Source organism: Diplotaxodon limnothrissa, linkage group LG8 (genome assembly GCF_057381915.1).
Source record: "Diplotaxodon limnothrissa isolate DT_005_m linkage group LG8, D_limnothrissa_male_GT1.1, whole genome shotgun sequence".
Taxonomy (NCBI): Eukaryota; Metazoa; Chordata; class Actinopteri; order Cichliformes; family Cichlidae; genus Diplotaxodon; species Diplotaxodon limnothrissa.
In genome coordinates, this window is record NC_140603.1 from 30109880 (window position 1) to 30136332 (window position 26453).

Consider the following 26453-nt stretch of genomic DNA (forward strand, 5'->3'; position numbering starts at 1 on the left):
TCTACTGCTGTTTGGGACACAGACAAGAGAAAGTACTCAAATCTGGTTCAGGTCTCTGACATCTGTAACCTTTGGATGCTCGTCTTGCTAAAGAGTTGTCTATGGCCCAAATTTCTGCAAACTCCACAGACTTCACACAAATCAACAAATCTCCAGTCGCTATATTTCCTGAAGATGGAGGCACAGACTAAGCTCTTGGAAATGACTGGCTCTAGGTGGCCTGCACAGGACTTGGGCCTATTTTCAGCCAATGCCCAAGGCAATGAAACAAATGGGCGCTTTAGGCAACAGTTCTGCTGCCAGAGGTTCTGGGGTTCTTAGGGCAGCATATGTTGAGCTGTGCTTGCTTTAGTGAACTCCTAAATGTCCAAAGTTTAAGTGAGCCTAACATGGAGACTACAGTTCAGACTCCTTGCTAGAGTGCGTCTGTCTCTTCTCCATGGCTCCTTTTACTTCAAGGCCATGATAGGAACATGTCACCAAATTTGTCAGAGTGCGAGATTACTCAGTGAGACACATTAGAAAGCCAAACAAGCTGTCTTTCGGGGTTTCCGTAGTGTAGTGGTTATCACGTTCGCCTCACACGCGAAAGGTCCCCGGTCCGAAACCGGGCGGAAACATGGGTCTTTTCCTTCTTTGGTTACAAGGGAATTGATATTCACTCTTTAGACAACTCTGCTTGTCCAGCATTTTCTCTGTTTTACTTGCATCCCTATTGAGAATTAAGTCTCTTGGTTTTGTCTTCTGTAGGTTGTGTGCTAGCCAAACAAAGGACATCAAAGAGCTTGTCAAGAAGAAGATCGGGGCCTTCAGAGGTGGCAAAGGGATTGGAAGTGGGAAGAGTGCAAGAGGAAAAGTTGACTTGAGTCAAGGTGGCTAATGAACGATACAGCAGGAAGCTGAAGTGGAAAGTGCAGCAGAAGAGCATGAGCGAGGTTTGGTGCAGCATGAAGACCATGTGCAGATGAGATCAGCCAACACAAGAGGAGTGGAACTGACTGGGCCACTAACTTGCTCTTCAACTGACTAGATTCTTATGCTAGCGTGTGCTAATGTACCTGTGGAGCAAAGTGCTAGAAAGCCAAATGAGGTTCCACTGAGACTTGAACTCAGATCGCTGGATTCAGAGTCCAGAGTGCTAACCATTACACCATGGAACCCTGCCTGAAGCACACAAAAGATCTGTGTCAAACAGGCATAAAAGTGTAGTTCCTGGTAAACCGATGGGGATTTCTACACGGCCAGCCAAATTTTACCTGTCATACCTGCTGCGAATCGCAGCTTGACGTGACCATTGCAGTGCTTCAGAGGTCCTCGTTAGTATAGTGGACAGTATCTCCGCCTGTCACGCGGAAGACCGGGGTTCGATTCCCCGACGGGGAGTGAGCAGTTTCCTTCTCTGTTCTGCCTTTTACCTGCAATGACCACACACACCTTAATCGCACACCAGATCCTAGTCAATCTAATAATCTAGTCCTATAATGGGCTTGAAGAAACATGAATTCCACCTGTGCGCTCACAAGTCGAAAAGGTCTTCTCAGAAAGAGCTCCCATCAGAAGAGATGCTAGTCCAAGAGAACACTGCTTGTGCAGCATTTTCTCTGTTTTACGTGACAAATAAGTTTCTTGGTCTTGTCTTCTGTAGATTGTGTGCTAGCCAAACAAAGGACATCAAAGAGCTTGTCAACCAGAAGATCAGCTCCCATGACAAGAGATGCAATCTTGAGATCACAATTTGCATTGTCAATACAGCCATAAGTGGGGGAGTGCTTGAAGAATGACACAAATGGGAGTTCCCTCCTTCTCAATAGTCCTACATGATCTGTCATAAAAGTCCACAAATGTAAGAAAGCATTGAAATGCTCCTTTAATTACTACGGGGTACGCAAGCTCAGTTTCCGTAGTGTAGTGGTTATCACGTTCGCCTAACACGCGAAAGGTCCCCGGTCCGAAACCGGGCGGAAGCATGCGTCTTTGCTTATGCGTCCTGATATAAAAGTGTCTGACTGCAGGCACTGCTTGAACTTGTGGGGTTCTACTGCTGTTTGGGACACAGACAAGAGAAAGTACTCAAATCTGGTTCAGGTCTCTGACATCTGTAACCTTTGGATGCTCGTCTTGCTAAAGAGTTGTCTATGGCCCAAATTTCTGCAAACTCCACAGACTTCACACAAATCAACAAATCTCCAGTCGCTATATTTCCTGAAGATGGAGGCACAGACTAAGCTCTTGGAAATGACTGGCTCTAGGTGGCCTGCACAGGACTTGGGCCTATTTTCAGCCAATGCCCAAGGCAATGAAACAAATGGGCGCTTTAGGCAACAGTTCTGCTGCCAGAGGTTCTGGGGTTCTTAGGGCAGCATATGTTGAGCTGTGCTTGCTTTAGTGAACTCCTAAATGTCCAAAGTTTAAGTGAGCCTAACATGGAGACTACAGTTCAGACTCCTTGCTAGAGTGCGTCTGTCTCTTCTCCATGGCTCCTTTTACTTCAAGGCCATGATAGGAACATGTCACCAAATTTGTCAGTGCGCGAGATTACTCAGTGAGACACATTGGAAAGCCAAACAAGCTGTCTTTCGGGGTTTCCGTAGTGTAGTGGTTATCACGTTCGCCTCACACGCGAAAGGTCCCCGGTCCGAAACCGGGCGGAAACATGGGTCTTTTCCTTCTTTGGTTACAAGGGAATTGATATTCACTCTTTAGACAACTCTGCTTGTCCAGCATTTTCTCTGTTTTACTTGCATCCCTATTGAGAATTAAGTCTCTTGGTTTTGTCTTCTGTAGGTTGTGTGCTAGCCAAACAAAGGACATCAAAGAGCTTGTCAAGAAGAAGATCGGGGCCTTCAGAGGTGGCAAAGGGATTGGAAGTGGGAAGAGTGCAAGAGGAAAAGTTGACTTGAGTCAAGGTGGCTAATGAACGATACAGCAGGAAGCTGAAGTGGAAAGTGCAGCAGAAGAGAATGAGCGAGGTTTGGTGCAGCATGAAGACCATGTGCAGATGAGATCAGCCAACACAAGAGGAGTGGAACTGACTGGGCCACTAACTTGCTCTTCAACTGACTAGATTCTTATGCTAGCGTGTGCTAATGCTAATGTACCTGTGGAGCAAAGTGCTAGAAAGCCAAATGAGGTTCCACTGAGACTTGAACTCAGATCGCTGGATTCAGAGTCCAGAGTGCTAACCATTACACCATGGAACCCTGCCTGAAGCACACAAAAGATCTGTGTCAAACAGGCATAAAAGTGTAGTTCCTGGTAAACCGATGGGGATTTCTACACGGCCAGCCAAATTTTACCTGTCATACCTGCTGCGAATCGCAGCTTGACGTGACCATTGCAGTGCGTCAGAGGTCCTCGTTAGTATAGTGGACAGTATCTCCGCCTGTCACGCGGAAGACCGGGGTTCGATTCCCCGACGGGGAGTGAGCAGTTTCCTTCTCTGTTCTGCCTTTTACCTGCAATGACCACACACACCTTAATCGCACACCAGATCCTAGTCAATCTAATAATCTAGTCCTATAATGGGCTTGAAGAAACATGAATTCCACCTGTGCGCTCACAAGTCGAAAAGGTCTTCTCAGAAAGAGCTCCCATCAGAAGAGATGCTAGTCCAAGAGAACACTGCTTGTGCAGCATTTTCTCTGTTTTACGTGCGTCCCTACTGACAAATAAGTTTCTTGGTCTTGTCTTCTGTAGATTGTGTGCTAGCCAAACAAAGGACATCAAAGAGCTTGTCAACCAGAAGATCAGCTCCCATGACAAGAGATGCAAACTTGAGATCACAATTTGCATTGTCAATACAGCCATAAGTGGGGGAGTGCTTGAAGAATGACACAAATGGGAGTTCCCTCCTTCTCAATAGTCCTACATGATCTGTCATAAAAGTCCACAAATGTAAGAAAGCATTGAAATGCTCCTTTAATTACTACGGGGTACGCAAGCTCAGTTTCCGTAGTGTAGTGGTTATCACGTTCGCCTAACACGCGAAAGGTCCCCGGTCCGAAACCGGGCGGAAGCATGCGTCTTTGCTTATGCGTCCTGATATAAAAGTGTCTGACTGCAGGCACTGCTTGAACTTGTGGGGTTCTACTGCTGTTTGGGACACAGACAAGAGAAAGTACTCAAATCTGGTTCAGGTCTCTGACATCTGTAACCTTTGGATGCTCGTCTTGCTAAAGAGTTGTCTATGGCCCAAATTTCTGCAAACTCCACAGACTTCACACAAATCAACAAATCTCCAGTCGCTATATTTCCTGAAGATGGAGGCACAGACTAAGCTCTTGGAAATGACTGGCTCTAGGTGGCCTGCACAGGACTTGGGCCTATTTTCAGCCAATGCCCAAGGCAATGAAACAAATGGGCGCTTTAGGCAACAGTTCTGCTGCCAGAGGTTCTGGGGTTCTTAGGGCAGCATATGTTGAGCTGTGCTTGCTTTAGTGAACTCCTAAATGTCCAAAGTTTAAGTGAGCCTAACATGGAGACTACAGTTCAGACTCCTTGCTAGAGTGCGTCTGTCTCTTCTCCATGGCTCCTTTTACTTCAAGGCCATGATAGGAACATGTCACCAAATTTGTCAGAGTGCGAGATTACTCAGTGAGACACATTGGAAAGCCAAACAAGCTGTCTTTCGGGGTTTCCGTAGTGTAGTGGTTATCACGTTCGCCTCACACGCGAAAGGTCCCCGGTCCGAAACCGGGCGGAAACATGGGTCTTTTCCTTCTTTGGTTACAAGGGAATTGATATTCACTCTTTAGACAACTCTGCTTGTCCAGCATTTTCTCTGTTTTACTTGCATCCCTATTGAGAATTAAGTCTCTTGGTTTTGTCTTCTGTAGGTTGTGTGCTAGCCAAACAAAGGACATCAAAGAGCTTGTCAAGAAGAAGATCGGGGCCTTCAGAGGTGGCAAAGGGATTGGAAGTGGGAAGAGTGCAAGAGGAAAAGTTGACTTGAGTCAAGGTGGCTAATGAACGATACAGCAGGAAGCTGAAGTGGAAAGTGCAGCAGAAGAGCATGAGCGAGGTTTGGTGCAGCATGAAGACCATGTGCAGATGAGATCAGCCAACACAAGAGGAGTGGAACTGACTGGGCCACTAACTTGCTCTTCAACTGACTAGATTCTTATGCTAGCGTGTGCTAATGCTAATGTACCTGTGGAGCAAAGTGCTAGAAAGCCAAATGAGGTTCCACTGAGACTTGAACTCAGATCGCTGGATTCAGAGTCCAGAGTGCTAACCATTACACCATGGAACCCTGCCTGAAGCACACAAAAGATCTGTGTCAAACAGGCATAAAAGTGTAGTTCCTGGTAAACCGATGGGGATTTCTACACGGCCAGCCAAATTTTACCTGTCATACCTGCTGCGAATCGCAGCTTGACGTGACCATTGCAGTGCATCAGAGGTCCTCGTTAGTATAGTGGACAGTATCTCCGCCTGTCACGCGGAAGACCGGGGTTCGATTCCCCGACGGGGAGTGAGCAGTTTCCTTCTCTGTTCTTCCTTTTACCTGCAATGACCACACACACCTTAATCGCACACCAGATCCTAGTCAATCTAATAATCTAGTCCTATAATGGGCTTGAAGAAACATGAATTCCACCTGTGCGCTCACAAGTCGAAAAGGTCTTCTCAGAAAGCGCTCCCATCAGAAGAGATGCTAGTCCAAGAGAACACTGCTTGTGCAGCATTTTCTCTGTTTTACGTGCGTCCCTACTGACAAATAAGTTTCTTGGTCTTGTCTTCTGTAGATTGTGTGCTAGCCAAACAAAGGACATCAAAGAGCTTGTCAACCAGAAGATCAGCTCCCATGACAAGAGATGCAATCTTGAGATCACAATTTGCATTGTCAATACAGCCATAAGTGGGGGAGTGCTTGAAGAATGACACAAATGGGAGTTCCCTCCTTCTCAATAGTCCTACATGATCTGTCATAAAAGTCCACAAATGTAAGAAAGCATTGAAATGCTCCTTTAATTACTACGGGGTACGCAAGCTCAGTTTCCGTAGTGTAGTGGTTATCACGTTCGCCTAACACGCGAAAGGTCCCCGGTCCGAAACCGGGCGGAAGCATGCGTCTTTGCTTATGCGTCCTGATATAAAAGTGTCTGACTGCAGGCACTGCTTGAACTTGTGGGGTTCTACTGCTGTTTGGGACACAGACAAGAGAAAGTACTCAAATCTGGTTCAGGTCTCTGACATCTGTAACCTTTGGATGCTCGTCTTGCTAAAGAGTTGTCTATGGCCCAAATTTCTGCAAACTCCACAGACTTCACACAAATCAACAAATCTCCAGTCGCTATATTTCCTGAAGATGGAGGCACAGACTAAGCTCTTGGAAATGACTGGCTCTAGGTGGCCTGCACAGGACTTGGGCCTATTTTCAGCCAATGCCCAAGGCAATGAAACAAATGGGCGCTTTAGGCAACAGTTCTGCTGCCAGAGGTTCTGGGGTTCTTAGGGCAGCATATGTTGAGCTGTGCTTGCTTTAGTGAACTCCTAAATGTCCAAAGTTTAAGTGAGCCTAACATGGAGACTACAGTTCAGACTCCTTGCTAGAGTGCGTCTGTCTCTTCTCCATGGCTCCTTTTACTTCAAGGCCATGATAGGAACATGTCACCAAATTTGTCAGAGTGCGAGATTACTCAGTGAGACACATTGGAAAGCCAAACAAGCTGTCTTTCGGGGTTTCCGTAGTGTAGTGGTTATCACGTTCGCCTCACACGCGAAAGGTCCCCGGTCCGAAACCGGGCGGAAACATGGGTCTTTTCCTTCTTTGGTTACAAGGGAATTGATATTCACTCTTTAGACAACTCTGCTTGTCCAGCATTTTCTCTGTTTTACTTGCATCCCTATTGAGAATTAAGTCTCTTGGTTTTGTCTTCTGTAGGTTGTGTGCTAGCCAAACAAAGGACATCAAAGAGCTTGTCAAGAAGAAGATCGGGGCCTTCAGAGGTGGCAAAGGGATTGGAAGTGGGAAGAGTGCAAGAGGAAAAGTTGACTTGAGTCAAGGTGGCTAATGAACGATACAGCAGGAAGCTGAAGTGGAAAGTGCAGCAGAAGAGCATGAGCGAGGTTTGGTGCAGCATGAAGACCATGTGCAGATGAGATCAGCCAACACAAGAGGAGTGGAACTGACTGGGCCACTAACTTGCTCTTCAACTGACTAGATTCTTATGCTAGCGTGTGCTAATGCTAATGTACCTGTGGAGCAAAGTGCTAGAAAGCCAAATGAGGTTCCACTGAGACTTGAACTCAGATCGCTGGATTCAGAGTCCAGAGTGCTAACCATTACACCATGGAACCCTGCCTGAAGCACACAAAAGATCTGTGTCAAACAGGCATAAAAGTGTAGTTCCTGGTAAACCGATGGGGATTTCTACACGGCCAGCCAAATTTTACCTGTCATACCTGCTGCGAATCGCAGCTTGACGTGACCATTGCAGTGCATCAGAGGTCCTCGTTAGTATAGTGGACAGTATCTCCGCCTGTCACGCGGAAGACCGGGGTTCGATTCCCCGACGGGGAGTGAGCAGTTTCCTTCTCTGTTCTGCCTTTTACCTGCAATGACCACACACACCTTAATCGCACACCAGATCCTAGTCAATCTAATAATCTAGTCCTATAATGGGCTTGAAGAAACATGAATTCCACCTGTGCGCTCACAAGTCGAAAAGGTCTTCTCAGAAAGAGCTCCCATCAGAAGAGATGCTAGTCCAAGAGAACACTGCTTGTGCAGCATTTTCTCTGTTTTACGTGCGTCCCTACTGACAAATAAGTTTCTTGGTCTTGTCTTCTGTAGATTGTGTGCTAGCCAAACAAAGGACATCAAAGAGCTTGTCAACCAGAAGATCAGCTCCCATGACAAGAGATGCAATCTTGAGATCACAATTTGCATTGTCAATACAGCCATAAGTGGGGGAGTGCTTGAAGAATGACACAAATGGGAGTTCCCTCCTTCTCAATAGTCCTACATGATCTGTCATAAAAGTCCACAAATGTAAGAAAGCATTGAAATGCTCCTTTAATTACTACGGGGTACGCAAGCTCAGTTTCCGTAGTGTAGTGGTTATCACGTTCGCCTAACACGCGAAAGGTCCCCGGTCCGAAACCGGGCGGAAGCATGCGTCTTTGCTTATGCGTCCTGATATAAAAGTGTCTGACTGCAGGCACTGCTTGAACTTGTGGGGTTCTACTGCTGTTTGGGACACAGACAAGAGAAAGTACTCAAATCTGGTTCAGGTCTCTGACATCTGTAACCTTTGGATGCTCGTCTTGCTAAAGAGTTGTCTATGGCCCAAATTTCTGCAAACTCCACAGACTTCACACAAATCAACAAATCTCCAGTCGCTATATTTCCTGAAGATGGAGGCACAGACTAAGCTCTTGGAAATGACTGGCTCTAGGTGGCCTGCACAGGACTTGGGCCTATTTTCAGCCAATGCCCAAGGCAATGAAACAAATGGGCGCTTTAGGCAACAGTTCTGCTGCCAGAGGTTCTGGGGTTCTTAGGGCAGCATATGTTGAGCTGTGCTTGCTTTAGTGAACTCCTAAATGTCCAAAGTTTAAGTGAGCCTAACATGGAGACTACAGTTCAGACTCCTTGCTAGAGTGCGTCTGTCTCTTCTCCATGGCTCCTTTTACTTCAAGGCCATGATAGGAACATGTCACCAAATTTGTCAGAGTGCGAGATTACTCAGTGAGACACATTGGAAAGCCAAACAAGCTGTCTTTCGGGGTTTCCGTAGTGTAGTGGTTATCACGTTCGCCTCACACGCGAAAGGTCCCCGGTCCGAAACCGGGCGGAAACATGGGTCTTTTCCTTCTTTGGTTACAAGGGAATTGATATTCACTCTTTAGACAACTCTGCTTGTCCAGCATTTTCTCTGTTTTACTTGCATCCCTATTGAGAATTAAGTCTCTTGGTTTTGTCTTCTGTAGGTTGTGTGCTAGCCAAACAAAGGACATCAAAGAGCTTGTCAAGAAGAAGATCGGGGCCTTCAGAGGTGGCAAAGGGATTGGAAGTGGGAAGAGTGCAAGAGGAAAAGTTGACTTGAGTCAAGGTGGCTAATGAACGATACAGCAGGAAGCTGAAGTGTGTGAATGTGTGGATGACAGGTTGTGTAAAGCGCTTTGGGGTCCTTAGGGACTAGAAAAGCGCTATACAAATACAGGCCATTTACCATTTACCATTTGAAGTGGAAAGTGCAGCAGAAGAGCATGAGCGAGGTTTGGTGCAGCATGAAGACCATGTGCAGATGAGATCAGCCAACACAAGAGGAGTGGAACTGACTGGGCCACTAACTTGCTCTTCAACTGACTAGATTCTTATGCTAGCGTGTGCTAATGCTAATGTACCTGTGGAGCAAAGTGCTAGAAAGCCAAATGAGGTTCCACTGAGACTTGAACTCAGATCGCTGGATTCAGAGTCCAGAGTGCTAACCATTACACCATGGAACCCTGCCTGAAGCACACAAAAGATCTGTGTCAAACAGGCATAAAAGTGTAGTTCCTGGTAAACCGATGGGGATTTCTACACGGCCAGCCAAATTTTACCTGTCATACCTGCTGCGAATCGCAGCTTGACGTGACCATTGCAGTGCTTCAGAGGTCCTCGTTAGTATAGTGGACAGTATCTCCGCCTGTCACGCGGAAGCCCGGGGTTCGATTCCCCGACGGGGAGTGAGCAGTTTCCTTCTCTGTTCTGCCTTTTACCTGCAATGACCACACACACCTTAATCGCACACCAGAGCCTAGTCAATCTAATAATCTAGTCCTATAATGGGCTTGAAGAAACATGAATTCCACCTGTGCGCTCACAAGTTGAAAAGGTCTTCTCAGAAAGAGCTCCCATCAGAAGAGATGCTAGTCCAAGAGAACACTGCTTGTGCAGCATTTTCTCTGTTTTACGTGCGTCCCTACTGACAAATAAGTTTCTTGGTCTTGTCTTCTGTAGATTGTGTGCTAGCCAAACAAAGGACATCAAAGAGCTTGTCAACCAGAAGATCAGCTCCCATGACAAGAGATGCAATCTTGAGATCACAATTTGCATTGTCAATACAGCCATAAGTGGGGGAGTGCTTGAAGAATGACACAAATGGGAGTTCCCTCCTTCTCAATAGTCCTACATGATCTGTCATAAAAGTCCACAAATGTAAGAAAGCATTGAAATGCTCCTTTAATTACTACGGGGTACGCAAGCTCAGTTTCCGTAGTGTAGTGGTTATCACGTTCGCCTAACACGCGAAAGGTCCCCGGTCCGAAACCGGGCGGAAGCATGCGTCTTTGCTTATGCGTCCTGATATAAAAGTGTCTGACTGCAGGCACTGCTTGAACTTGTGGGGTTCTACTGCTGTTTGGGACACAGACAAGAGAAAGTACTCAAATCTGGTTCAGGTCTCTGACATCTGTAACCTTTGGATGCTCGTCTTGCTAAAGAGTTGTCTATGGCCCAAATTTCTGCAAACTCCACAGACTTCACACAAATCAACAAATCTCCAGTCGCTATATTTCCTGAAGATGGAGGCACAGACTAAGCTCTTGGAAATGACTGGCTCTAGGTGGCCTGCACAGGACTTGGGCCTATTTTCAGCCAATGCCCAAGGCAATGAAACAAATGGGCGCTTTAGGCAACAGTTCTGCTGCCAGAGGTTCTGGGGTTCTTAGGGCAGCATATGTTGAGCTGTGCTTGCTTTAGTGAACTCCTAAATGTCCAAAGTTTAAGTGAGCCTAACATGGAGACTACAGTTCAGACTCCTTGCTAGAGTGCGTCTGTCTCTTCTCCATGGCTCCTTTTACTTCAAGGCCATGATAGGAACATGTCACCAAATTTGTCAGAGTGCGAGATTACTCAGTGAGACACATTGGAAAGCCAAACAAGCTGTCTTTCGGGGTTTCCGTAGTGTAGTGGTTATCACGTTCGCCTCACACGCGAAAGGTCCCCGGTCCGAAACCGGGCGGAAACATGGGTCTTTTCCTTCTTTGGTTACAAGGGAATTGATATTCACTCTTTAGACAACTCTGCTTGTCCAGCATTTTCTCTGTTTTACTTGCATCCCTATTGAGAATTAAGTCTCTTGGTTTTGTCTTCTGTAGGTTGTGTGCTAGCCAAACAAAGGACATCAAAGAGCTTGTCAAGAAGAAGATCGGGGCCTTCAGAGGTGGCAAAGGGATTGGAAGTGGGAAGAGTGCAAGAGGAAAAGTTGACTTGAGTCAAGGTGGCTAATGAACGATACAGCAGGAAGCTGAAGTGGAAAGTGCAGCAGAAGAGCATGAGCGAGGTTTGGTGCAGCATGAAGACCATGTGCAGATGAGATCAGCCAACACAAGAGGAGTGGAACTGACTGGGCCACTAACTTGCTCTTCAACTGACTAGATTCTTATGCTAGCGTGTGCTAATGCTAATGTACCTGTGGAGCAAAGTGCTAGAAAGCCAAATGAGGTTCCACTGAGACTTGAACTCAGATCGCTGGATTCAGAGTCCAGAGTGCTAACCATTACACCATGGAACCCTGCCTGAAGCACACAAAAGATCTGTGTCAAACAGGCATAAAAGTGTAGTTCCTGGTAAACCGATGGGGATTTCTACACGGCCAGCCAAATTTTACCTGTCATACCTGCTGCGAATCGCAGCTTGACGTGACCATTGCAGTGCTTCAGAGGTCCTCGTTAGTATAGTGGACAGTATCTCTGCCTGTCACGCGGAAGACCGGGGTTCGATTCCCCGACGGGGAGTGAGCAGTTTCCTTCTCTGTTCTGCCTTTTACCTGCAATGACCACACACACCTTAATCGCACACCAGAGCCTAGTCAATCTAATAATCTAGTCCTATAATGGGCTTGAAGAAACATGAATTCCACCTGTGCGCTCACAAGTCGAAAAGGTCTTCTCAGAAAGAGCTCCCATCAGAAGAGATGCTAGTCCAAGAGAACACTGCTTGTGCAGCATTTTCTCTGTTTTACGTGCGTCCCTACTGACAAATAAGTTTCTTGGTCTTGTCTTCTGTAGATTGTGTGCTAGCCAAACAAAGGACATCAAAGAGCTTGTCAACCAGAAGATCAGCTCCCATGACAAGAGATGCAATCTTGAGATCACAATTTGCATTGTCAATACAGCCATAAGTGGGGGAGTGCTTGAAGAATGACACAAATGGGAGTTCCCTCCTTCTCAATAGTCCTACATGATCTGTCATAAAAGTCCACAAATGTAAGAAAGCATTGAAATGCTCCTTTAATTACTACGGGGTACGCAAGCTCAGTTTCCGTAGTGTAGTGGTTATCACGTTCGCCTTACACGCGAAAGGTCCCCGGTCCGAAACCGGGCGGAAGCATGCGTCTTTGCTTATGCGTCCTGATATAAAAGTGTCTGACTGCAGGCACTGCTTGAACTTGTGGGGTTCTACTGCTGTTTGGGACACAGACAAGAGAAAGTACTCAAATCTGGTTCAGGTCTCTGACATCTGTAACCTTTGGATGCTCGTCTTGCTAAAGAGTTGTCTATGGCCCAAATTTCTGCAAACTCCACAGACTTCACACAAATCAACAAATCTCCAGTCGCTATATTTCCTGAAGATGGAGGCACAGACTAAGCTCTTGGAAATGACTGGCTCTAGGTGGCCTGCACAGGACTTGGGCCTATTTTCAGCCAATGCCCAAGGCAATGAAACAAATGGGCGCTTTAGGCAACAGTTCTGCTGCCAGAGGTTCTGGGGTTCTTAGGGCAGCATATGTTGAGCTGTGCTTGCTTTAGTGAACTCCTAAATGTCCAAAGTTTAAGTGAGCCTAACATGGAGACTACAGTTCAGACTCCTTGCTAGAGTGCGTCTGTCTCTTCTCCATGGCTCCTTTTACTTCAAGGCCATGATAGGAACATGTCACCAAATTTGTCAGAGTGCGAGATTACTCAGTGAGACACATTGGAAAGCCAAACAAGCTGTCTTTCGGGGTTTCCGTAGTGTAGTGGTTATCACGTTCGCCTCACACGCGAAAGGTCCCCGGTCCGAAACCGGGCGGAAACATGGGTCTTTTCCTTCTTTGGTTACAAGGGAATTGATATTCACTCTTTAGACAACTCTGCTTGTCCAGCATTTTCTCTGTTTTACTTGCATCCCTATTGAGAATTAAGTCTCTTGGTTTTGTCTTCTGTAGGTTGTGTGCTAGCCAAACAAAGGACATCAAAGAGCTTGTCAAGAAGAAGATCGGGGCCTTCAGAGGTGGCAAAGGGATTGGAAGTGGGAAGAGTGCAAGAGGAAAAGTTGACTTGAGTCAAGGTGGCTAATGAACGATACAGCAGGAAGCTGAAGTGGAAAGTGCAGCAGAAGAGCATGAGCGAGGTTTGGTGCAGCATGAAGACCATGTGCAGATGAGATCAGCCAACACAAGAGGAGTGGAACTGACTGGGCCACTAACTTGCTCTTCAACTGACTAGATTCTTATGCTAGCGTGTGCTAATGCTAATGTACCTGTGGAGCAAAGTGCTAGAAAGCCAAATGAGGTTCCACTGAGACTTGAACTCAGATCGCTGGATTCAGGGTCCAGAGTGCTAACCATTACACCATGGAACCCTGCCTGAAGCACACAAAAGATCTGTGTCAAACAGGCATAAAAGTGTAGTTCCTGGTAAACCGATGGGGATTTCTACACGGCCAGCCAAATTTTACCTGTCATACCTGCTGCGAATCGCAGCTTGACGTGACCATTGCAGTGCTTCAGAGGTCCTCGTTAGTATAGTGGACAGTATCTCCGCCTGTCACGCGGAAGACCGGGGTTCGATTCCCCGACGGGGAGTGAGCAGTTTCCTTCTCTGTTCTTCCTTTTACCTGCAATGACCACACACACCTTAATCGCACACCAGAGCCTAGTCAATCTAATAATCTAGTCCTATAATGGGCTTGAAGAAACATGAATTCCACCTGTGCGCTCACAAGTCGAAAAGGTCTTCTCAGAAAGAGCTCCCATCAGAAGAGATGCTAGTCCAAGAGAACACTGCTTGTGCAGCATTTTCTCTGTTTTACGTGCGTCCCTACTGACAAATAAGTTTCTTGGTCTTGTCTTCTGTAGATTGTGTGCTAGCCAAACAAAGGACATCAAAGAGCTTGTCAACCAGAAGATCAGCTCCCATGACAAGAGATGCAATCTTGAGATCACAATTTGCATTGTCAATACAGCCATAAGTGGGGGAGTGCTTGAAGAATGACACAAATGGGAGTTCCCTCCTTCTCAATAGTCCTACATGATCTGTCATAAAAGTCCACAAATGTAAGAAAGCATTGAAATGCTCCTTTAATTACTACGGGGTACGCAAGCTCAGTTTCCGTAGTGTAGTGGTTATCACGTTCGCCTTACACGCGAAAGGTCCCCGGTCCGAAACCGGGCGGAAGCATGCGTCTTTGCTTATGCGTCCTGATATAAAAGTGTCTGACTGCAGGCACTGCTTGAACTTGTGGGGTTCTACTGCTGTTTGGGACACAGACAAGAGAAAGTACTCAAATCTGGTTCAGGTCTCTGACATCTGTAACCTTTGGATGCTCGTCTTGCTAAAGAGTTGTCTATGGCCCAAATTTCTGCAAACTCCACAGACTTCACACAAATCAACAAATCTCCAGTCGCTATATTTCCTGAAGATGGAGGCACAGACTAAGCTCTTGGAAATGACTGGCTCTAGGTGGCCTGCACAGGACTTGGGCCTATTTTCAGCCAATGCCCAAGGCAATGAAACAAATGGGCGCTTTAGGCAACAGTTCTGCTGCCAGAGGTTCTGGGGTTCTTAGGGCAGCATATGTTGAGCTGTGCTTGCTTTAGTGAACTCCTAAATGTCCAAAGTTTAAGTGAGCCTAACATGGAGACTACAGTTCAGACTCCTTGCTAGAGTGCGTCTGTCTCTTCTCCATGGCTCCTTTTACTTCAAGGCCATGATAGGAACATGTCACCAAATTTGTCAGAGTGCGAGATTACTCAGTGAGACACATTGGAAAGCCAAACAAGCTGTCTTTCGGGGTTTCCGTAGTGTAGTGGTTATCACGTTCGCCTCACACGCGAAAGGTCCCCGGTCCGAAACCGGGCGGAAACATGGGTCTTTTCCTTCTTTGGTTACAAGGGAATTGATATTCACTCTTTAGACAACTCTGCTTGTCCAGCATTTTCTCTGTTTTACTTGCATCCCTATTGAGAATTAAGTCTCTTGGTTTTGTCTTCTGTAGGTTGTGTGCTAGCCAAACAAAGGACATCAAAGAGCTTGTCAAGAAGAAGATCGGGGCCTTCAGAGGTGGCAAAGGGATTGGAAGTGGGAAGAGTGCAAGAGGAAAAGTTGACTTGAGTCAAGGTGGCTAATGAACGATACAGCAGGAAGCTGAAGTGGAAAGTGCAGCAGAAGAGCATGAGCGAGGTTTGGTGCAGCATGAAGACCATGTGCAGATGAGATCAGCCAACACAAGAGGAGTGGAACTGACTGGGCCACTAACTTGCTCTTCAACTGACTAGATTCTTATGCTAGCGTGTGCTAATGCTAATGTACCTGTGGAGCAAAGTGCTAGAAAGCCAAATGAGGTTCCACTGAGACTTGAACTCAGATCGCTGGATTCAGGGTCCAGAGTGCTAACCATTACACCATGGAACCCTGCCTGAAGCACACAAAAGATCTGTGTCAAACAGGCATAAAAGTGTAGTTCCTGGTAAACCGATGGGGATTTCTACACGGCCAGCCAAATTTTACCTGTCATACCTGCTGCGAATCGCAGCTTGACGTGACCATTGAAGTGCTTCAGAGGTTCTCGTTAGTATAGTGGACAGTATCTCCGCCTGTCACGCGGAAGACCGGGGTTCGATTCCCCGACGGGGAGTGAGCAGTTTCCTTCTCTGTTCTGCCTTTTACCTGCAATGACCACACACACCTTAATCGCACACCAGATCCTAGTCAATCTAATAATCTAGTCCTATAATGGGCTTGAAGAAACATGAATTCCACCTGTGCGCTCACAAGTCGAAAAGGTCTTCTCAGAAAGAGCTCCCATCAGAAGAGATGCTAGTCCAAGAGAACACTGCTTGTGCAGCATTTTCTCTGTTTTACGTGCGTCCCTACTGACAAATAAGTTTCTTGGTCTTGTCTTCTGTAGATTGTGTGCTAGCCAAACAAAGGACATCAAAGAGCTTGTCAACCAGAAGATCAGCTCCCATGACAAGAGATGCAATCTTGAGATCACAATTTGCATTGTCAATACAGCCATAAGTGGGGGAGTGCTTGAAGAATGACACAAATGGGAGTTCCCTCCTTCTCAATAGTCCTACATGATCTGTCATAAAAGTCCACAAATGTAAGAAAGCATTGAAATGCTCCTTTAATTACTACGGGGTACGCAAGCTCAGTTTCCGTAGTGTAGTGGTTATCACGTTCGCCTAACACGCGAAAGGTCCCCGGTCCGAAACCGGGCGGAAGCATGCGTCTTTGCTTATGCGTCCTGATATAAAAGTGTCTGACTGCAGGCACTGCTTGAACTTGTGGGGTTCTACTGCTGTTTGGGACACAGACAAGAGAAAGTACTCAAATCTGGTTCAGGTCTCTGACATCTGTAACCTTTGGATGCTCGTCTTGCTAAAGAGTTGTCTATGGCCCAAATTTCTGCAAACTCCACAGACTTCACACAAATCAACAAATCTCCAGTCGCTATATTTCCTGAAGATGGAGGCACAGACTAAGCTCTTGGAAATGACTGGCTCTAGGTGGCCTGCACAGGACTTGGGCCTATTTTCAGCCAATGCCCAAGGCAATGAAACAAATGGGCGCTTTAGGCAACAGTTCTGCTGCCAGAGGTTCTGGGGTTCTTAGGGCAGCATATGTTGAGCTGTGCTTGCTTTAGTGAACTCCTAAATGTCCAAAGTTTAAGTGAGCCTAACATGGAGACTACAGTTCAGACTCCTTGCTAGAGTGCGTCTGTCTCTTCTCCATGGCTCCTTTTACTTCAAGGCCATGATAGGAACATGTCACCAAATTTGTCAGAGTGCGAGATTACTCAGTGAGACACATTGGAAAGCCAAACAAGCTGTCTTTCGGGGTTTCCGTAGTGTAGTGGTTATCACGTTCGCCTCACACGCGAAAGGTCCCCGGTCCGAAACCGGGCGGAAACATGGGTCTTTTCCTTCTTTGGTTACAAGGGAATTGATATTCACTCTTTAGACAACTCTGCTTGTCCAGCATTTTCTCTGTTTTACTTGCATCCCTATTGAGAATTAAGTCTCTTGGTTTTGTCTTCTGTAGGTTGTGTGCTAGCCAAACAAAGGACATCAAAGAGCTTGTCAAGAAGAAGATCGGGGCCTTCAGAGGTGGCAAAGGGATTGGAAGTGGGAAGAGTGCAAGAGGAAAAGTTGACTTGAGTCAAGGTGGCTAATGAACGATACAGCAGGAAGCTGAAGTGGAAAGTGCAGCAGAAGAGCATGAGCGAGGTTTGGTGCAGCATGAAGACCATGTGCAGATGAGATCAGCCAACACAAGAGGAGTGGAACTGACTGGGCCACTAACTTGCTCTTCAACTGACTAGATTCTTATGCTAGCGTGTGCTAATGCTAATGTACCTGTGGAGCAAAGTGCTAGAAAGCCAAATGAGGTTCCACTGAGACTTGAACTCAGATCGCTGGATTCAGAGTCCAGAGTGCTAACCATTACACCATGGAACCCTGCCTGAAGCACACAAAAGATCTGTGTCAAACAGGCATAAAAGTGTAGTTCCTGGTAAACCGATGGGGATTTCTACACGGCCAGCCAAATTTTACCTGTCATACCTGCTGCGAATCGCAGCTTGACGTGACCATTGCAGTGCATCAGAGGTCCTCGTTAGTATAGTGGACAGTATCTCCGCCTGTCACGCGGAAGACCAGGGTTCGATTCCCCGACGGGGAGTGAGCAGTTTCCTTCTCTGTTCTGCCTTTTACCTGCAATGACCACACACACCTTAATCGCACACCAGATCCTAGTCAATCTAATAATCTAGTCCTATAATGGGCTTGAAGAAACATGAATTCCACCTGTGCGCTCACAAGTCGAAAAGGTCTTCTCAGAAAGAGCTCCCATCAGAAGAGATGCTAGTCCAAGAGAACACTGCTTGTGCAGCATTTTCTCTGTTTTACGTGCGTCCCTACTGACAAATAAGTTTCTTGGTCTTGTCTTCTGTAGATTGTGTGCTAGCCAAACAAAGGACATCAAAGAGCTTGTCAACCAGAAGATCAGCTCCCATGACAAGAGATGCAATCTTGAGATCACAATTTGCATTGTCAATACAGCCATAAGTGGGGGAGTGCTTGAAGAATGACACAAATGGGAGTTCCCTCCTTCTCAATAGTCCTACATGATCTGTCATAAAAGTCCACAAATGTAAGAAAGCATTGAAATGCTCCTTTAATTACTACGGGGTACGCAAGCTCAGTTTCCGTAGTGTAGTGGTTATCACGTTCGCCTAACACGCGAAAGGTCCCCGGTCCGAAACCGGGCGGAAGCATGCGTCTTTGCTTATGCGTCCTGATATAAAAGTGTCTGACTGCAGGCACTGCTTGAACTTGTGGGGTTCTACTGCTGTTTGGGACACAGACAAGAGAAAGTACTCAAATCTGGTTCAGGTCTCTGACATCTGTAACCTTTGGATGCTCGTCTTGCTAAAGAGTTGTCTATGGCCCAAATTTCTGCAAACTCCACAGACTTCACACAAATCAACAAATCTCCAGTCGCTATATTTCCTGAAGATGGAGGCACAGACTAAGCTCTTGGAAATGACTGGCTCTAGGTGGCCTGCACAGGACTTGGGCCTATTTTCAGCCAATGCCCAAGGCAATGAAACAAATGGGCGCTTTAGGCAACAGTTCTGCTGCCAGAGGTTCTGGGGTTCTTAGGGCAGCATATGTTGAGCTGTGCTTGCTTTAGTGAACTCCTAAATGTCCAAAGTTTAAGTGAGCCTAACATGGAGACTACAGTTCAGACTCCTTGCTAGAGTGCGTCTGTCTCTTCTCCATGGCTCCTTTTACTTCAAGGCCATGATAGGAACATGTCACCAAATTTGTCAGAGTGCGAGATTACTCAGTGAGACACATTGGAAAGCCAAACAAGCTGTCTTTCGGGGTTTCCGTAGTGTAGTGGTTATCACGTTCGCCTCACACGCGAAAGGTCCCCGGTCCGAAACCGGGCGGAAACATGGGTCTTTTCCTTCTTTGGTTACAAGGGAATTGATATTCACTCTTTAGACAACTCTGCTTGTCCAGCATTTTCTCTGTTTTACTTGCATCCCTATTGAGAATTAAGTCTCTTGGTTTTGTCTTCTGTAGGTTGTGTGCTAGCCAAACAAAGGACATCAAAGAGCTTGTCAAGAAGAAGATCGGGGCCTTCAGAGGTGGCAAAGGGATTGGAAGTGGGAAGAGTGCAAGAGGAAAAGTTGACTTGAGTCAAGGTGGCTAATGAACGATACAGCAGGAAGCTGAAGTGGAAAGTGCAGCAGAAGAGCATGAGCGAGGTTTGGTGCAGCATGAAGACCATGTGCAGATGAGATCAGCCAACACAAGAGGAGTGGAACTGACTGGGCCACTAACTTGCTCTTCAACTGACTAGATTCTTATGCTAGCGTGTGCTAATGCTAATGTACCTGTGGAGCAAAGTGCTAGAAAGCCAAATGAGGTTCCACTGAGACTTGAACTCAGATCGCTGGATTCAGAGTCCAGAGTGCTAACCATTACACCATGGAACCCTGCCTGAAGCACACAAAAGATCTGTGTCAAACAGGCATAAAAGTGTAGTTCCTGGTAAACCGATGGGGATTTCTACACGGCCAGCCAAATTTTACCTGTCATACCTGCTGCGAATCGCAGCTTGACGTGACCATTGCAGTGCTTCAGAGGTCCTCGTTAGTATAGTGGACAGTATCTCCGCCTGTCACGCGGAAGACCGGGGTTCGATTCCCCGACGGGGAGTGAGCAGTTTCCTTCTCTGTTCTGCCTTTTACCTGCAATGACCACACACACCTTAATCGCACACCAGAGCCTAGTCAATCTAATAATCTAGTCCTATAATGGGCTTGAAGAAACATGAATTCCACCTGTGCGCTCACAAGTCGAAAAGGTCTTCTCAGAAAGAGCTCCCATCAGAAGAGATGCTAGTCCAAGAGAACACTGCTTGTGCAGCATTTTCTCTGTTTTACGTGCGTCCCTACTGACAAATAAGTTTCTTGGTCTTGTCTTCTGTAGATTGTGTGCTAGCCAAACAAAGGACATCAAAGAGCTTGTCAACCAGAAGATCAGCTCCCATGACAAGAGATGCAATCTTGAGATCACAATTTGCATTGTCAATACAGCCATAAGTGGGGGAGTGCTTGAAGAATGACACAAATGGGAGTTCCCTCCTTCTCAATAGTCCTACATGATCTGTCATAAAAGTCCACAAATGTAAGAAAGCATTGAAATGCTCCTTTAATTACTACGGGGTACGCAAGCTCAGTTTCCGTAGTGTAGTGGTTATCACGTTCGCCTTACACGCGAAAGGTCCCCGGTCCGAAACCGGGCGGAAGCATGCGTCTTTGCTTATGCGTCCTGATATAAAAGTGTCTGACTGCAGGCACTGCTTGAACTTGTGGGGTTCTACTGCTGTTTGGGACACAGACAAGAGAAAGTACTCAAATCTGGTTCAGGTCTCTGACATCTGTAACCTTTGGATGCTCGTCTTGCTAAAGAGTTGTCTATGGCCCAAATTTCTGCAAACTCCACAGACTTCACACAAATCAACAAATCTCCAGTCGCTATATTTCCTGAAGATGGAGGCACAGACTAAGCTCTTGGAAATGACTGGCTCTAGGTGGCCTGCACAGGACTTGGGCCTATTTTCAGCCAATGCCCAAGGCAATGAAACAAATGGGCGCTTTAGGCAACAGTTCTGCTGCCAGAGGTTCTGGGGTTCTTAGGGCAGCATATGTTGAGCTGTGCTTGCTTTAGTGAACTCCTAAATGTCCAAAGTTTAAGTGAGCCTAACATGGAGACTACAGTTCAGACTCCTTGCTAGAGTGCGTCTGTCTCTTCTCCATGGCTCCTTTTACTTCAAGGCCATGATAGGAACATGTCACCAAATTTGTCAGAGTGCGAGATTACTCAGTGAGACACATTGGAAAGCCAAACAAGCTGTCTTTCGGGGTTTCCGTAGTGTAGTGGTTATCACGTTCGCCTCACACGCGAAAGGTCCCCGGTCCGAAACCGGGCGGAAACATGGGTCTTTTCCTTCTTTGGTTACAAGGGAATTGATATTCACTCTTTAGACAACTCTGCTTGTCCAGCATTTTCTCTGTTTTACTTGCATCCCTATTGAGAATTAAGTCTCTTGGTTTTGTCTTCTGTAGGTTGTGTGCTAGCCAAACAAAGGACATCAAAGAGCTTGTCAAGAAGAAGATCGGGGCCTTCAGAGGTGGCAAAGGGATTGGAAGTGGGAAGAGTGCAAGAGGAAAAGTTGACTTGAGTCAAGGTGGCTAATGAACGATACAGCAGGAAGCTGAAGTGGAAAGTGCAGCAGAAGAGCATGAGCGAGGTTTGGTGCAGCATGAAGACCATGTGCAGATGAGATCAGCCAACACAAGAGGAGTGGAACTGACTGGGCCACTAACTTGCTCTTCAACTGACTAGATTCTTATGCTAGCGTGTGCTAATGCTAATGTACCTGTGGAGCAAAGTGCTAGAAAGCCAAATGAGGTTCCACTGAGACTTGAACTCAGATCGCTGGATTCAGGGTCCAGAGTGCTAACCATTACACCATGGAACCCTGCCTGAAGCACACAAAAGATCTGTGTCAAACAGGCATAAAAGTGTAGTTCCTGGTAAACCGATGGGGATTTCTACACGGCCAGCCAAATTTTACCTGTCATACCTGCTGCGAATCGCAGCTTGACGTGACCATTGAAGTGCTTCAGAGGTTCTCGTTAGTATAGTGGACAGTATCTCCGCCTGTCACGCGGAAGACTGGGGTTCGATTCCCCGACGGGGAGTGAGCAGTTTCCTTCTCTGTTCTGCCTTTTACCTGCAATGACCACACACACCTTAATCGCACACCAGATCCTAGTCAATCTAATAATCTAGTCCTATAATGGGCTTGAAGAAACATGAATTCCACCTGTGCGCTCACAAGTCGAAAAGGTCTTCTCAGAAAGAGCTCCCATCAGAAGAGATGCTAGTCCAAGAGAACACTGCTTGTGCAGCATTTTCTCTGTTTTACGTGCGTCCCTACTGACAAATAAGTTTCTTGGTCTTGTCTTCTGTAGATTGTGTGCTAGCCAAACAAAGGACATCAAAGAGCTTGTCAACCAGAAGATCAGCTCCCATGACAAGAGATGCAATCTTGAGATCACAATTTGCATTGTCAATACAGCCATAAGTGGGGGAGTGCTTGAAGAATGACACAAATGGGAGTTCCCTCCTTCTCAATAGTCCTACATGATCTGTCATAAAAGTCCACAAATGTAAGAAAGCATTGAAATGCTCCTTTAATTACTACGGGGTACGCAAGCTCAGTTTCCGTAGTGTAGTGGTCATCACGTTCGCCTAACACGCGAAAGGTCCCCGGTCCGAAACCGGGCGGAAGCATGCGTCTTTGCTTATGCGTCCTGATATAAAAGTGTCTGACTGCAGGCACTGCTTGAACTTGTGGGGTTCTACTGCTGTTTGGGACACAGACAAGAGAAAGTACTCAAATCTGGTTCAGGTCTCTGACATCTGTAACCTTTGGATGCTCGTCTTGCTAAAGAGTTGTCTATGGCCCAAATTTCTGCAAACTTCACACAAATCAACAAATCTCCAGTCGCTATATTTCCTGAAGATGGAGGCACAGACTAAGCTCTTGGAAATGACTGGCTCTAGGTGGCCTGCACAGGACTTGGGCCTATTTTCAGCCAATGCCCAAGGCAATGAAACAAATGGGCGCTTTAGGCAACAGTTCTGCTGCCAGAGGTTCTGGGGTTCTTAGGGCAGCATATGTTGAGCTGTGCTTGCTTTAGTGAACTCCTAAATGTCCAAAGTTTAAGTGAGCCTAACATGGAGACTACAGTTCAGACTCCTTGCTAGAGTGCGTCTGTCTCTTCTCCATGGCTCCTTTTACTTCAAGGCCATGATAGGAACATGTCACCAAATTTGTCAGAGTGCGAGATTACTCAGTGAGACACATTGGAAAGCCAAACAAGCTGTCTTTCGGGGTTTCCGTAGTGTAGTGGTTATCACGTTCGCCTCACACGCGAAAGGTCCCCGGTCCGAAACCGGGCGGAAACATGGGTCTTTTCCTTCTTTGGTTACAAGGGAATTGATATTCACTCTTTAGACAACTCTGCTTGTCCAGCATTTTCTCTGTTTTACTTGCATCCCTATTGAGAATTAAGTCTCTTGGTTTTGTCTTCTGTAGGTTGTGTGCTAGCCAAACAAAGGACATCAAAGAGCTTGTCAAGAAGAAGATCGGGGCCTTCAGAGGTGGCAAAGGGATTGGAAGTGGGAAGAGTGCAAGAGGAAAAGTTGACTTGAGTCAAGGTGGCTAATGAACGATACAGCAGGAAGCTGAAGTGGAAAGTGCAGCAGAAGAGCATGAGCGAGGTTTGGTGCAGCATGAAGACCATGTGCAGATGAGATCAGCCAACACAAGAGGAGTGGAACTGACTGGGCCACTAACTTGCTCTTCAACTGACTAGATTCTTATGCTAGCGTGTGCTAATGCTAATGTACCTGTGGAGCAAAGTGCTAGAAAGCCAAATGAGGTTCCACTGAGACTTGAACTCAGATCGCTGGATTCAGGGTCCAGAGTGCTAACCATTACACCATGGAACCCTGCCTGAAGCACACAAAAGATCTGTGTCAAACAGGCATAAAAGTGTAGTTCCTGGTAAACCGATGGGGATTTCTACACGGCCAGCCAAATTTTACCTGTCATACCTGCTGCGAATCGCAGCTTGACGTGACCATTGCAGTGCTTCAGAGGTCCTCGTTAGTATAGTGGACAGTATCTCCGCCTGTCACGCGGAAGACCGGGGTTCGATTCCCCGACGGGGAGTGAGCAGTTTCCTTCTCTGTTCTGCCTTTTACCTGCAATGACCACACACACCTTAATCGCACACCAGAGCCTAGTCAATCTAATAATCTAGTCCTATAATGGGCTTGAAGAAACATGAATTCCACCTGTGCGCTCACAAGTCGAAAAGGTCTTCTCAGAAAGAGCTCCCATCAGAAGAGATGCTAGTCCAAGAGAACACTGCTTGTGCAGCATTTTCTCTGTTTTACGTGCGTCCCTACTGACAAATAAGTTTCTTGGTCTTGTCTTCTGTAGATTGTGTGCTAGCCAAACAAAGGACATCAAAGAGCTTGTCAACCAGAAGATCAGCTCCCATGACAAGAGATGCAATCTTGAGATCACAATTTGCATTGTCAATACAGCCATAAGTGGGGGAGTGCTTGAAGAATGACACAAATGGGAGTTCCCTCCTTCTCAATAGTCCTACATGATCTGTCATAAAAGTCCACAAATGTAAGAAAGCATTGAAATGCTCCTTTAATTACTACGGGGTACGCAAGCTCAGTTTCCGTAGTGTAGTGGTTATCACGTTCGCCTTACACGCGAAAGGTCCCCGGTCCGAAACCGGGCGGAAGCATGCGTCTTTGCTTATGCGTCCTGATATAAAAGTGTCTGACTGCAGGCACTGCTTGAACTTGTGGGGTTCTACTGCTGTTTGGGACACAGACAAGAGAAAGTACTCAAATCTGGTTCAGGTCTCTGACATCTGTAACCTTTGGATGCTCGTCTTGCTAAAGAGTTGTCTATGGCCCAAATTTCTGCAAACTCCACAGACTTCACACAAATCAACAAATCTCCAGTCGCTATATTTCCTGAAGATGGAGGCACAGACTAAGCTCTTGGAAATGACTGGCTCTAGGTGGCCTGCACAGGACTTGGGCCTATTTTCAGCCAATGCCCAAGGCAATGAAACAAATGGGCGCTTTAGGCAACAGTTCTGCTGCCAGAGGTTCTGGGGTTCTTAGGGCAGCATATGTTGAGCTGTGCTTGCTTTAGTGAACTCCTAAATGTCCAAAGTTTAAGTGAGCCTAACATGGAGACTACAGTTCAGACTCCTTGCTAGAGTGCGTCTGTCTCTTCTCCATGGCTCCTTTTACTTCAAGGCCATGATAGGAACATGTCACCAAATTTGTCAGAGTGCGAGATTACTCAGTGAGACACATTGGAAAGCCAAACAAGCTGTCTTTCGGGGTTTCCGTAGTGTAGTGGTTATCACGTTCGCCTCACACGCGAAAGGTCCCCGGTCCGAAACCGGGCGGAAACATGGGTCTTTTCCTTCTTTGGTTACAAGGGAATTGATATTCACTCTTTAGACAACTCTGCTTGTCCAGCATTTTCTCTGTTTTACTTGCATCCCTATTGAGAATTAAGTCTCTTGGTTTTGTCTTCTGTAGGTTGTGTGCTAGCCAAACAAAGGACATCAAAGAGCTTGTCAAGAAGAAGATCGGGGCCTTCAGAGGTGGCAAAGGGATTGGAAGTGGGAAGAGTGCAAGAGGAAAAGTTGACTTGAGTCAAGGTGGCTAATGAACGATACAGCAGGAAGCTGAAGTGGAAAGTGCAGCAGAAGAGCATGAGCGAGGTTTGGTGCAGCATGAAGACCATGTGCAGATGAGATCAGCCAACACAAGAGGAGTGGAACTGACTGGGCCACTAACTTGCTCTTCAACTGACTAGATTCTTATGCTAGCGTGTGCTAATGCTAATGTACCTGTGGAGCAAAGTGCTAGAAAGCCAAATGAGGTTCCACTGAGACTTGAACTCAGATCGCTGGATTCAGGGTCCAGAGTGCTAACCATTACACCATGGAACCCTGCCTGAAGCACACAAAAGATCTGTGTCAAACAGGCATAAAAGTGTAGTTCCTGGTAAACCGATGGGGATTTCTACACGGCCAGCCAAATTTTACCTGTCATACCTGCTGCGAATCGCAGCTTGACGTGACCATTGAAGTGCTTCAGAGGTTCTCGTTAGTATAGTGGACAGTATCTCCGCCTGTCACGCGGAAGACTGGGGTTCGATTCCCCGACGGGGAGTGAGCAGTTTCCTTCTCTGTTCTGCCTTTTACCTGCAATGACCACACACACCTTAATCGCACACCAGATCCTAGTCAATCTAATAATCTAGTCCTATAATGGGCTTGAAGAAACATGAATTCCACCTGTGCGCTCACAAGTCGAAAAGGTCTTCTCAGAAAGAGCTCCCATCAGAAGAGATGCTAGTCCAAGAGAACACTGCTTGTGCAGCATTTTCTCTGTTTTACGTGCGTCCCTACTGACAAATAAGTTTCTTGGTCTTGTCTTCTGTAGATTGTGTGCTAGCCAAACAAAGGACATCAAAGAGCTTGTCAACCAGAAGATCAGCTCCCATGACAAGAGATGCAATCTTGAGATCACAATTTGCATTGTCAA

At 46.5% G+C, this 26453-nt stretch overlaps 49 non-coding genes across 49 annotated transcripts; 36 read left to right on the top strand and 13 right to left on the bottom strand.

Annotated features, from left to right (window-relative positions):
• Window positions 1–547: 547 nt before the first annotated feature.
• On the top strand, window positions 548–620 carry trnav-cac (transfer RNA valine (anticodon CAC)). Its single transcript has one exon. It is a non-coding gene; the product is annotated as a tRNA-Val (tRNA).
• A 468-nt stretch (window positions 621–1088) lies between these two features.
• On the bottom strand, window positions 1089–1160 carry trnaq-cug (transfer RNA glutamine (anticodon CUG)). The gene has a single exon. It is a non-coding gene; the product is annotated as a tRNA-Gln (tRNA).
• Window positions 1161–1311: 151 nt separating this feature from the next.
• Window positions 1312–1383, top strand: trnad-guc (transfer RNA aspartic acid (anticodon GUC)). The gene has a single exon. It is a non-coding gene; the product is annotated as a tRNA-Asp (tRNA).
• A 511-nt stretch (window positions 1384–1894) lies between these two features.
• Window positions 1895–1967, top strand: trnav-aac (transfer RNA valine (anticodon AAC)). Its single transcript has one exon. It is a non-coding gene; the product is annotated as a tRNA-Val (tRNA).
• A 614-nt stretch (window positions 1968–2581) lies between these two features.
• trnav-cac (transfer RNA valine (anticodon CAC)) lies at window positions 2582–2654 on the top strand. Its single transcript has one exon. It is a non-coding gene; the product is annotated as a tRNA-Val (tRNA).
• Window positions 2655–3128: 474 nt separating this feature from the next.
• Window positions 3129–3200, bottom strand: trnaq-cug (transfer RNA glutamine (anticodon CUG)). The gene has a single exon. It is a non-coding gene; the product is annotated as a tRNA-Gln (tRNA).
• Window positions 3201–3351: 151 nt separating this feature from the next.
• On the top strand, window positions 3352–3423 carry trnad-guc (transfer RNA aspartic acid (anticodon GUC)). Its single transcript has one exon. It is a non-coding gene; the product is annotated as a tRNA-Asp (tRNA).
• A 522-nt stretch (window positions 3424–3945) lies between these two features.
• On the top strand, window positions 3946–4018 carry trnav-aac (transfer RNA valine (anticodon AAC)). Its single transcript has one exon. It is a non-coding gene; the product is annotated as a tRNA-Val (tRNA).
• A 614-nt stretch (window positions 4019–4632) lies between these two features.
• Window positions 4633–4705, top strand: trnav-cac (transfer RNA valine (anticodon CAC)). The gene has a single exon. It is a non-coding gene; the product is annotated as a tRNA-Val (tRNA).
• Window positions 4706–5179: 474 nt separating this feature from the next.
• Window positions 5180–5251, bottom strand: trnaq-cug (transfer RNA glutamine (anticodon CUG)). Its single transcript has one exon. It is a non-coding gene; the product is annotated as a tRNA-Gln (tRNA).
• Window positions 5252–5402: 151 nt separating this feature from the next.
• trnad-guc (transfer RNA aspartic acid (anticodon GUC)) lies at window positions 5403–5474 on the top strand. Its single transcript has one exon. It is a non-coding gene; the product is annotated as a tRNA-Asp (tRNA).
• Window positions 5475–5996: 522 nt separating this feature from the next.
• On the top strand, window positions 5997–6069 carry trnav-aac (transfer RNA valine (anticodon AAC)). The gene has a single exon. It is a non-coding gene; the product is annotated as a tRNA-Val (tRNA).
• Window positions 6070–6683: 614 nt separating this feature from the next.
• On the top strand, window positions 6684–6756 carry trnav-cac (transfer RNA valine (anticodon CAC)). Its single transcript has one exon. It is a non-coding gene; the product is annotated as a tRNA-Val (tRNA).
• Window positions 6757–7230: 474 nt separating this feature from the next.
• Window positions 7231–7302, bottom strand: trnaq-cug (transfer RNA glutamine (anticodon CUG)). Its single transcript has one exon. It is a non-coding gene; the product is annotated as a tRNA-Gln (tRNA).
• Window positions 7303–7453: 151 nt separating this feature from the next.
• trnad-guc (transfer RNA aspartic acid (anticodon GUC)) lies at window positions 7454–7525 on the top strand. The gene has a single exon. It is a non-coding gene; the product is annotated as a tRNA-Asp (tRNA).
• A 522-nt stretch (window positions 7526–8047) lies between these two features.
• On the top strand, window positions 8048–8120 carry trnav-aac (transfer RNA valine (anticodon AAC)). Its single transcript has one exon. It is a non-coding gene; the product is annotated as a tRNA-Val (tRNA).
• Window positions 8121–8734: 614 nt separating this feature from the next.
• Window positions 8735–8807, top strand: trnav-cac (transfer RNA valine (anticodon CAC)). The gene has a single exon. It is a non-coding gene; the product is annotated as a tRNA-Val (tRNA).
• A 577-nt stretch (window positions 8808–9384) lies between these two features.
• On the bottom strand, window positions 9385–9456 carry trnaq-cug (transfer RNA glutamine (anticodon CUG)). The gene has a single exon. It is a non-coding gene; the product is annotated as a tRNA-Gln (tRNA).
• Window positions 9457–9607: 151 nt separating this feature from the next.
• On the top strand, window positions 9608–9679 carry trnad-guc (transfer RNA aspartic acid (anticodon GUC)). The gene has a single exon. It is a non-coding gene; the product is annotated as a tRNA-Asp (tRNA).
• A 522-nt stretch (window positions 9680–10201) lies between these two features.
• trnav-aac (transfer RNA valine (anticodon AAC)) lies at window positions 10202–10274 on the top strand. Its single transcript has one exon. It is a non-coding gene; the product is annotated as a tRNA-Val (tRNA).
• A 614-nt stretch (window positions 10275–10888) lies between these two features.
• trnav-cac (transfer RNA valine (anticodon CAC)) lies at window positions 10889–10961 on the top strand. The gene has a single exon. It is a non-coding gene; the product is annotated as a tRNA-Val (tRNA).
• A 474-nt stretch (window positions 10962–11435) lies between these two features.
• trnaq-cug (transfer RNA glutamine (anticodon CUG)) lies at window positions 11436–11507 on the bottom strand. The gene has a single exon. It is a non-coding gene; the product is annotated as a tRNA-Gln (tRNA).
• Window positions 11508–11658: 151 nt separating this feature from the next.
• trnad-guc (transfer RNA aspartic acid (anticodon GUC)) lies at window positions 11659–11730 on the top strand. Its single transcript has one exon. It is a non-coding gene; the product is annotated as a tRNA-Asp (tRNA).
• Window positions 11731–12252: 522 nt separating this feature from the next.
• trnav-uac (transfer RNA valine (anticodon UAC)) lies at window positions 12253–12325 on the top strand. Its single transcript has one exon. It is a non-coding gene; the product is annotated as a tRNA-Val (tRNA).
• Window positions 12326–12939: 614 nt separating this feature from the next.
• Window positions 12940–13012, top strand: trnav-cac (transfer RNA valine (anticodon CAC)). The gene has a single exon. It is a non-coding gene; the product is annotated as a tRNA-Val (tRNA).
• Window positions 13013–13486: 474 nt separating this feature from the next.
• trnaq-cug (transfer RNA glutamine (anticodon CUG)) lies at window positions 13487–13558 on the bottom strand. Its single transcript has one exon. It is a non-coding gene; the product is annotated as a tRNA-Gln (tRNA).
• Window positions 13559–13709: 151 nt separating this feature from the next.
• On the top strand, window positions 13710–13781 carry trnad-guc (transfer RNA aspartic acid (anticodon GUC)). Its single transcript has one exon. It is a non-coding gene; the product is annotated as a tRNA-Asp (tRNA).
• Window positions 13782–14303: 522 nt separating this feature from the next.
• On the top strand, window positions 14304–14376 carry trnav-uac (transfer RNA valine (anticodon UAC)). Its single transcript has one exon. It is a non-coding gene; the product is annotated as a tRNA-Val (tRNA).
• A 614-nt stretch (window positions 14377–14990) lies between these two features.
• Window positions 14991–15063, top strand: trnav-cac (transfer RNA valine (anticodon CAC)). Its single transcript has one exon. It is a non-coding gene; the product is annotated as a tRNA-Val (tRNA).
• A 474-nt stretch (window positions 15064–15537) lies between these two features.
• trnaq-cug (transfer RNA glutamine (anticodon CUG)) lies at window positions 15538–15609 on the bottom strand. The gene has a single exon. It is a non-coding gene; the product is annotated as a tRNA-Gln (tRNA).
• Window positions 15610–15760: 151 nt separating this feature from the next.
• On the top strand, window positions 15761–15832 carry trnad-guc (transfer RNA aspartic acid (anticodon GUC)). The gene has a single exon. It is a non-coding gene; the product is annotated as a tRNA-Asp (tRNA).
• Window positions 15833–16354: 522 nt separating this feature from the next.
• On the top strand, window positions 16355–16427 carry trnav-aac (transfer RNA valine (anticodon AAC)). The gene has a single exon. It is a non-coding gene; the product is annotated as a tRNA-Val (tRNA).
• A 614-nt stretch (window positions 16428–17041) lies between these two features.
• trnav-cac (transfer RNA valine (anticodon CAC)) lies at window positions 17042–17114 on the top strand. The gene has a single exon. It is a non-coding gene; the product is annotated as a tRNA-Val (tRNA).
• Window positions 17115–17588: 474 nt separating this feature from the next.
• On the bottom strand, window positions 17589–17660 carry trnaq-cug (transfer RNA glutamine (anticodon CUG)). The gene has a single exon. It is a non-coding gene; the product is annotated as a tRNA-Gln (tRNA).
• Window positions 17661–17811: 151 nt separating this feature from the next.
• trnad-guc (transfer RNA aspartic acid (anticodon GUC)) lies at window positions 17812–17883 on the top strand. The gene has a single exon. It is a non-coding gene; the product is annotated as a tRNA-Asp (tRNA).
• Window positions 17884–18405: 522 nt separating this feature from the next.
• trnav-aac (transfer RNA valine (anticodon AAC)) lies at window positions 18406–18478 on the top strand. The gene has a single exon. It is a non-coding gene; the product is annotated as a tRNA-Val (tRNA).
• Window positions 18479–19092: 614 nt separating this feature from the next.
• trnav-cac (transfer RNA valine (anticodon CAC)) lies at window positions 19093–19165 on the top strand. Its single transcript has one exon. It is a non-coding gene; the product is annotated as a tRNA-Val (tRNA).
• A 474-nt stretch (window positions 19166–19639) lies between these two features.
• On the bottom strand, window positions 19640–19711 carry trnaq-cug (transfer RNA glutamine (anticodon CUG)). The gene has a single exon. It is a non-coding gene; the product is annotated as a tRNA-Gln (tRNA).
• Window positions 19712–19862: 151 nt separating this feature from the next.
• On the top strand, window positions 19863–19934 carry trnad-guc (transfer RNA aspartic acid (anticodon GUC)). The gene has a single exon. It is a non-coding gene; the product is annotated as a tRNA-Asp (tRNA).
• A 522-nt stretch (window positions 19935–20456) lies between these two features.
• trnav-uac (transfer RNA valine (anticodon UAC)) lies at window positions 20457–20529 on the top strand. Its single transcript has one exon. It is a non-coding gene; the product is annotated as a tRNA-Val (tRNA).
• Window positions 20530–21143: 614 nt separating this feature from the next.
• On the top strand, window positions 21144–21216 carry trnav-cac (transfer RNA valine (anticodon CAC)). Its single transcript has one exon. It is a non-coding gene; the product is annotated as a tRNA-Val (tRNA).
• Window positions 21217–21690: 474 nt separating this feature from the next.
• trnaq-cug (transfer RNA glutamine (anticodon CUG)) lies at window positions 21691–21762 on the bottom strand. The gene has a single exon. It is a non-coding gene; the product is annotated as a tRNA-Gln (tRNA).
• Window positions 21763–22507: 745 nt separating this feature from the next.
• trnav-aac (transfer RNA valine (anticodon AAC)) lies at window positions 22508–22580 on the top strand. The gene has a single exon. It is a non-coding gene; the product is annotated as a tRNA-Val (tRNA).
• A 605-nt stretch (window positions 22581–23185) lies between these two features.
• trnav-cac (transfer RNA valine (anticodon CAC)) lies at window positions 23186–23258 on the top strand. The gene has a single exon. It is a non-coding gene; the product is annotated as a tRNA-Val (tRNA).
• A 474-nt stretch (window positions 23259–23732) lies between these two features.
• On the bottom strand, window positions 23733–23804 carry trnaq-cug (transfer RNA glutamine (anticodon CUG)). The gene has a single exon. It is a non-coding gene; the product is annotated as a tRNA-Gln (tRNA).
• Window positions 23805–23955: 151 nt separating this feature from the next.
• trnad-guc (transfer RNA aspartic acid (anticodon GUC)) lies at window positions 23956–24027 on the top strand. The gene has a single exon. It is a non-coding gene; the product is annotated as a tRNA-Asp (tRNA).
• Window positions 24028–24549: 522 nt separating this feature from the next.
• trnav-uac (transfer RNA valine (anticodon UAC)) lies at window positions 24550–24622 on the top strand. Its single transcript has one exon. It is a non-coding gene; the product is annotated as a tRNA-Val (tRNA).
• A 614-nt stretch (window positions 24623–25236) lies between these two features.
• trnav-cac (transfer RNA valine (anticodon CAC)) lies at window positions 25237–25309 on the top strand. The gene has a single exon. It is a non-coding gene; the product is annotated as a tRNA-Val (tRNA).
• Window positions 25310–25783: 474 nt separating this feature from the next.
• trnaq-cug (transfer RNA glutamine (anticodon CUG)) lies at window positions 25784–25855 on the bottom strand. The gene has a single exon. It is a non-coding gene; the product is annotated as a tRNA-Gln (tRNA).
• Between the last annotated feature and the right edge of the window lie 598 nt (window positions 25856–26453).